The sequence below is a fragment of the Pinus tabuliformis genome, chromosome 5_2 (genome assembly GCF_031772625.1).
Source record: "Pinus tabuliformis cultivar Carrire ecotype Pingquan chromosome 5_2, CPIR1, whole genome shotgun sequence".
Lineage (NCBI taxonomy): Eukaryota > Viridiplantae > Streptophyta > Pinopsida > Pinales > Pinaceae > Pinus > Pinus tabuliformis.
In genome coordinates this window covers 1,131,886,573-1,131,892,889 of record NC_142306.1, presented here as the reverse complement: position 1 = coordinate 1,131,892,889, position 6,317 = coordinate 1,131,886,573, and positions in this window count along the sequence as shown.

Genomic DNA, 6,317 nt, shown 5'->3' with positions numbered 1-6,317 from the left:
CAGAAGGGATGAATTTTTGATAGTTTTAACGAGCCGAACAAAACAAGCGATCGATCTTTTTGTGCAATAATTCCTCAGGTCCAAAAAGATTAAAATCTAGAGGAGGGATAGCTCTTCCGGTCACTTTAACGAGCTGGAAGGCCAAAACTCGGCAATCTTTTCATATTTTATGAGTCAGATGAAAAGAGCTTAAAGAAGACTCGTCTTTTGAGGAACGAGTGATAAAATGGGTAGCAGCTGATTCCAGGTAAGGGTTGGAATTTTCCAAGCACGGCAATGTCACAAGGATGGCTAGTGAAATCACTCTTCGCAGCTGTTCCTCAAAATGGGTAAACAATCAAATGGAGGTGAATGATCGGCCAATGGAAAAGTGGAGGTGACGGTGCAAACACGACCAAGGCTTTAATGGTTGATAATGTTACATTCACGGCGGTTATTTACCGGAGGATAGTTCATTTTTTAATGAGCTTAAACGCGGGTTGAAACACTTGCTCGATCTTATGTTTATTTTTTAACGAGCATGAACTATGCGCTAAAACTGCTCGATATTCCAGTCATATGATAAGAATGTCTCATATAAAACGGCAACATTTAGATTTTGCCCCACATCCTTTCTTTATGCAAGTTAGGAAGCGACTAATCCAAAAAACAGATAAATAATCGCTCTTTGCTTGCACTCCAAAAGGTTTGCATGCCCCCAGGTATAAAACAGAGTTTCAAGGTTACCTCTACTTCACTTCCACCAAAACAATTGTTTTACCGAGAGAGGCCTACCTCTTTCAGGTCACCAAAAGATTGTTCTATTAATCTTTCAAACAAAACACTTCTTCGGCGATGTCTACCGAGATAAAAAAAGGTGAGTGACGATGCCCGCCAACTCACATAACTTTGACAAAAGAATCTTATTCTAGAATAACCCCTATCTCAATCACGGATGGGGTACAGACTAGTTATATTCTCCCGCGGAAACCTACCCTATACCCGAAGTTTTCCTGCCGAAGCAGACCAAGACGCGTGCCCCCTGGGTTCCAGTCATATCCTTCCGAATTACTCGTGCTCATCGGGAGGACGAACCGTGGGTTGAGACATTTCTTGCATGAAGAGACCATTTAGGGATGGTATATGACTATTTGCGATGCATAATCCGGGAAATGAAAGCTGGTCCATGAGCTTGACCACTCTTCCTTCGTGCGGAAAACACATTACTCTAAAGAGTGAGGAGACGATGGCTCCCATGCAATAAATATAGTCTCGTCCAAGGAGTAGGTTATAATCCAAGGGTCCTTGAATGACCATCACGTTCATTTGAATGGTCTTCCCTTTCAATGTTATGGGCACATTGGGGAGGATCCCTAAAGGTCGACTGGTTCCTTTATCAAAGCCTGTCAGATTTCTCATTTCAGGCAAAAGCGCTGGCGAACCAAGCACTTTCCAAGCAATAGAGGAAAGGATACTCACAGATGCCCCCTCATCAATGATGGTGCCAGCCATGACCATTCTATATATTTGGACGTTAATTCTGAATGGTATGCTTGCTGGCAAATGGGGTCTGCCTAGTTGGTTCCAGTCGAAGGATACAACTAGGTTGCTTGGTGGTGGGACCGAGTAAACGACCGGATATCGCTCTGACGAACTTCCTTCCTACGATAAAGGAATGGGGGGATTGCCCCCGTGCTCGTCGGAGTCTGTGTTGATGAAGAGAATTTGGATGGTGTCATCTTTATCCTCTTCAGTGACTGTATCATTCGAAGATAAAACCTCTGAAGGCAAGACCGGGTCAACTGCCGCCTCGACCTTTTGACTTTCGTCGGGTATGGATTCAGCTGGTTCATCTTCAATGACCGGCGCTTCAGCTGACCACTTGAGCGGGCTAGCTGGATTTTCAACTAACGAAGGACTCGGCAAGAGTTTTTTATATCTAGGAGGAAGTCGTAACGGTGAAACCAGATGATCATCCAAAACTCTCTTCGCTTTGTCTAAGAAGGGACAACGGTGGATGGCGTGATTGCCTTCGCACAGTTTACAGGGAGATCTAGCTCTCCCTTTTTGTCCAAGGAATTCACTTTCGCTAGTTGACGGTGTGCTTTCAACATGGCTATCAGAGGTTGACGCCACCGGATTGTGCAAACGGGGAGACCAGTCTCTTAGTATCTGAGGGATGTAGGGACAATCTCTGTGAAAGTGGTCTCCCTTGCATATGACACATGGCGATTTAGGCCTAGTCAGTGCTGTGTGTGGATTTTCGTTAGACGACACTCGTTTTCCCCCAGCCGCTTTTGGATCCTTCTTCTTCTTCTCTTTCTTCTTCTTTTCCTTCTTCTCCTTAGGAACTTGGTTCTTAATTTTACCATTTCCGTCAAGAGAAGAGGAAGGGAGAGAGGAAGAATTAGAGGAAGTGGAAGGTTGGTGGGTAACTCTGGACTGGTCTAACTGTTGATTCGACTGTTCAGGAATAGTGGTGTTCTGAACGACATTGGTTGAGAAGAGCCAGACCGACAAGCCAATTGTCAGTCCTGGAAGCGACAGTGTGGCCATATGGGGCGCACCAACATCTCCCCAAGAGGAGAAGGGACTAGGATTTCCACCAAGGGGAATTCCTTGGTTGGTAGGCTCCATTTTCTCAACCTAAATATCAACGCAGGAAAAAAGGGTATGAATATTCCGTTTAAAATAAATTTTAACGACGCTTGGACACAACTTGCTTTTTCAATTTTAAAGAGTCGAGAAAAAGCAAAAGATGACTCTAGTCACCTTCGATGTTTTAACGAGCCCGAAGTGGCAAATGCTCGGATGGACTTTTTCCATTATAGAGTCTGAAAAAGGCCAAAAGGAACTGCTCTGGAGATCTAGGTAGAGGGTGTGCCAAACCTTTCGCAAAACCGCAGAATACTTTTTAAGGTACGGGCGGTCAATCTTCCCGAATGCTGTGTTCAGTGCATTGCGATCAGTAGGGCGGCCGACACGGCTTCCTATGGATAAAGGTTTTATGCCTATAGGGGTCTCCCAATATATACTCGACGGTACGTGGGAGCATAATCCGTATTGGCGCTTATCGTCTCTCAGGAGGAATCACCCAACCATCAGCGAGATCGATAGTCACCAGGTTTTACGACGCTGGAACACGTCTCTAGCCTAGACCTCTATGTTGTGCGTTAAGTTCCAATGCGTTGTTAAGTTCATTCAATTTATTTTAGGTTGATCTTTCTTAGAAGTTTGCCTTTTTGGATCACCACGAGATGTATATACAATTCCTAAATGCAGTCTAAAGATGATAAGCAAGCATTTATCTCTTTTCAACAATGAAAATCCTAGCTACAAGGGGAAAAGAAAGACACAATCTTTTCTCAAAGAGCAAAGAGCACACTGTAAATGCACTTTTCCTAAATCAAACCATACAAACTATCAATATGCAAATGCACAAATGCATGTATTTGTTTTCGCTTTCTTAATATTGATGCCTAAAAAGAAAGCTGTTGTACAAAATTTGAATTCGATTTCAAGTGAAAACACAAACAAGTTTCTTTTTGAAATCAAAAAGACGATTACGACACTTTATGATTTTGAAGTAAACACTTGTTTCGACACTAGAAATTCATAAATTCAAACCAAAAGACAAAATTAAAAGCGCAATCAACTGTCAACAGCAAACAAACTTACTCCTAAGATCAAAACGACACTTATGACAGGTCCAGATCTAAGGGCGACAGTATGACTAGTTTACTTTTGTAATGGGAAACTGCAAATGATGTAAAAAATACACAAAAACAAATACAGTTTCTTTTATACAACTGAGGCGGAATTAAGGCAGAGAAAAGGGGTTTTCAGATAGGTACACACACTGATAACAGGCTACAAAAAACAGAGATAAAACTGAACACAAGGATGCAAAGAACCATAGCTGCACAGGGCAAAGGATGATCAGCGCACCTGCAGAACAGAGAAACTGAATTGCAGCGCAGGTAGCCCTCTCGGGACCTGCATTGAAATGCAGAATCTCTTCACAGAGCCTGCGCTGAAGCAGAAACGAGAATTGTCTCTAGGTTCTGGGTCACGGTTTGCAGTCTGATCTGAGGTTTTTGGCCGGATAAAAGCTATCAATAAGGTACAATTAGAAGGATGATTTAAAGGAGGACTAAGAGCTATCACAAAGGGCAGTTAGAGCATTTGTGGATCAGATTGTTCAGATCATAAACAGGCCCAGTGAGTGGACTAGAGTGGCAGATCTCTACTTTGCATTTGTAAATGGCAAATGCAGTTCGATTCAGCACTCCTAAGTTTATGAGAAGAACAATAATAGAAACACAAATAAACTGACTAGATACAATCCCCAGCGGAGTCGCCAATTTGTTGTTGGGAAAAGTATCCATTCGGAATGCCCCTATCCCACTCTAAGGTGTGATAGTGCCTTAGCAACAAACAAGGAAAACTAATTGAGTATTCTTCTTTATGAAATTTAAATGAGGAGGAAGGATGTAACTAACCTGTGTCTTCCGCTAGTTTGTTGATCCAATCACTCTTCTCTTCAATAGCTCCCAGCTCCCTGCTCCCTTATCGGCCCAGCTTCACCGAATTCCTGCAAGATCACAAGAGAGAGAAACTACACGAAGATATAGATATACATTCATAAAAAGCTCAAGATCAGATTAATCTAAACATGCAAGTATAACAAAACATCATTGATACACAGCATGTAGGAGAAACTCAAATAGTTTATTGATAGAATAAGAAAGTCCAAGAGGAGATACAACCAAGTGAGTTCCGATCCAGCATCTACCTCCCAGCAAAGGAATCCCTTCCTCTCCTCCAACAAAGCATAAATCACCCAATGTACTAATCTCAATCTCAAACCAACAGCAATTCTCTGCAAAGTACAAAATTCCAGCCTCTGGATCTCTGGGATGAGGGATCCATATATAGATGTAAGCAGAGAGGATGAGTCAGCTTGTTTTTTGACTTGTGGCTTCTCTCTATCAGTTCTTGTTTCCACTTGGAGACTGAGAGCCTCTTACTCATCACTTGGTCGAATTCAGTGAGGCAAGTGTCATTGGAGAAGATTCTGGAAGCTTCCATGGTCTTTCCACCTCGTTGAATGACTCTGCCACTTGTCCTTTACCGCTCAACGCACCTGGGTAGTGCATTCAAGTGCGTTGCAATGCACCTAGACAGTGTACTGGGGTGCTTTGCAACGCAGGCAGCTAGTGGAGCACTTGAATTGATCCTGAATTGACTATTTCTGAGTGGTTTTTGGTGGAGAACTTCTAGGAGAAGCTGTCATTGGTTGACCTTGTTCCTTTAGGAGCTGTAACAACATCTTTAGGGACTTTGGATCCCTTGGATTATGGACATTTCATGCTTATAGCTGTAAGGCACAAAAATGTCTATAACACTAATCCCTTAAATGCGATATCAATGGCCCTTTGAAATGTGGCACCAACATTAATCAGCCCAAAAGGCATCTTTTGATATGCATATGTACCCCATTTGGTTCTAAATGTGGTTTTTAGTTGATCATCTGGATGGACTAAGACTTGGTTGTAGCTGGAGAAACCATATAAAAAGGACATCAATTCTGATCCCACAACTGCTTGTAATATTTGTTCCATAGGAGGCAGGGGAAAATTATCCTTTTGGCAGGCTTTGTTAAGATTTCAAAAGTCAATGCAAATTCGAATGTCCCCGTTTTTCTTTCTGACTGGAACGAGATTGGAAACCCAACTAGATTGTCGAACGAGAAAAATAATTTTGGCTTTCAACAATTTATTGAGCTCAGACTTAATCTAACTTTCAAGATTAGGATGGATCTTTCTCAGCTTTTGCTGGACTGGTCTTTCATCAACTATCATCGGGATAGTATGCTGAATGATTGAAGTGTCATAAGTCTTAAGGTCATCGTAATTCTAGGCAAATACATTTTTATACTGTTTCAGGAGTCAAACAAAGGATAATTTTTCTGTTGGGGCTAGACCAAGACCTAAGTTGATATTCTGCAGCTTAGTATCCATTCCTAGATTTACTAATTCATATTTCAGATTTGAACTCTAAAGTTTTGAATTGGTAGACCTTTTGAATCTGTCTTTTAAATCATATAGGTCTTCTAACTTGACTACAGATTTTGGTATGGCATTATTGGTGCTCTCTTGTTGTAACTGCTTGTCATGTTGGTTCTCGTCAATTATCTGATTATTGTAAGATCCTTCTGAAGTCAGGAAACTTACAATATCAAGGTCATCATTAAAAATTCTCCAGTTGATAACATTATCAGGGATGGAGGGCCTAAAGCTCGGTTCGATTGAGAATCTATCTGGGCTATAGTCTTC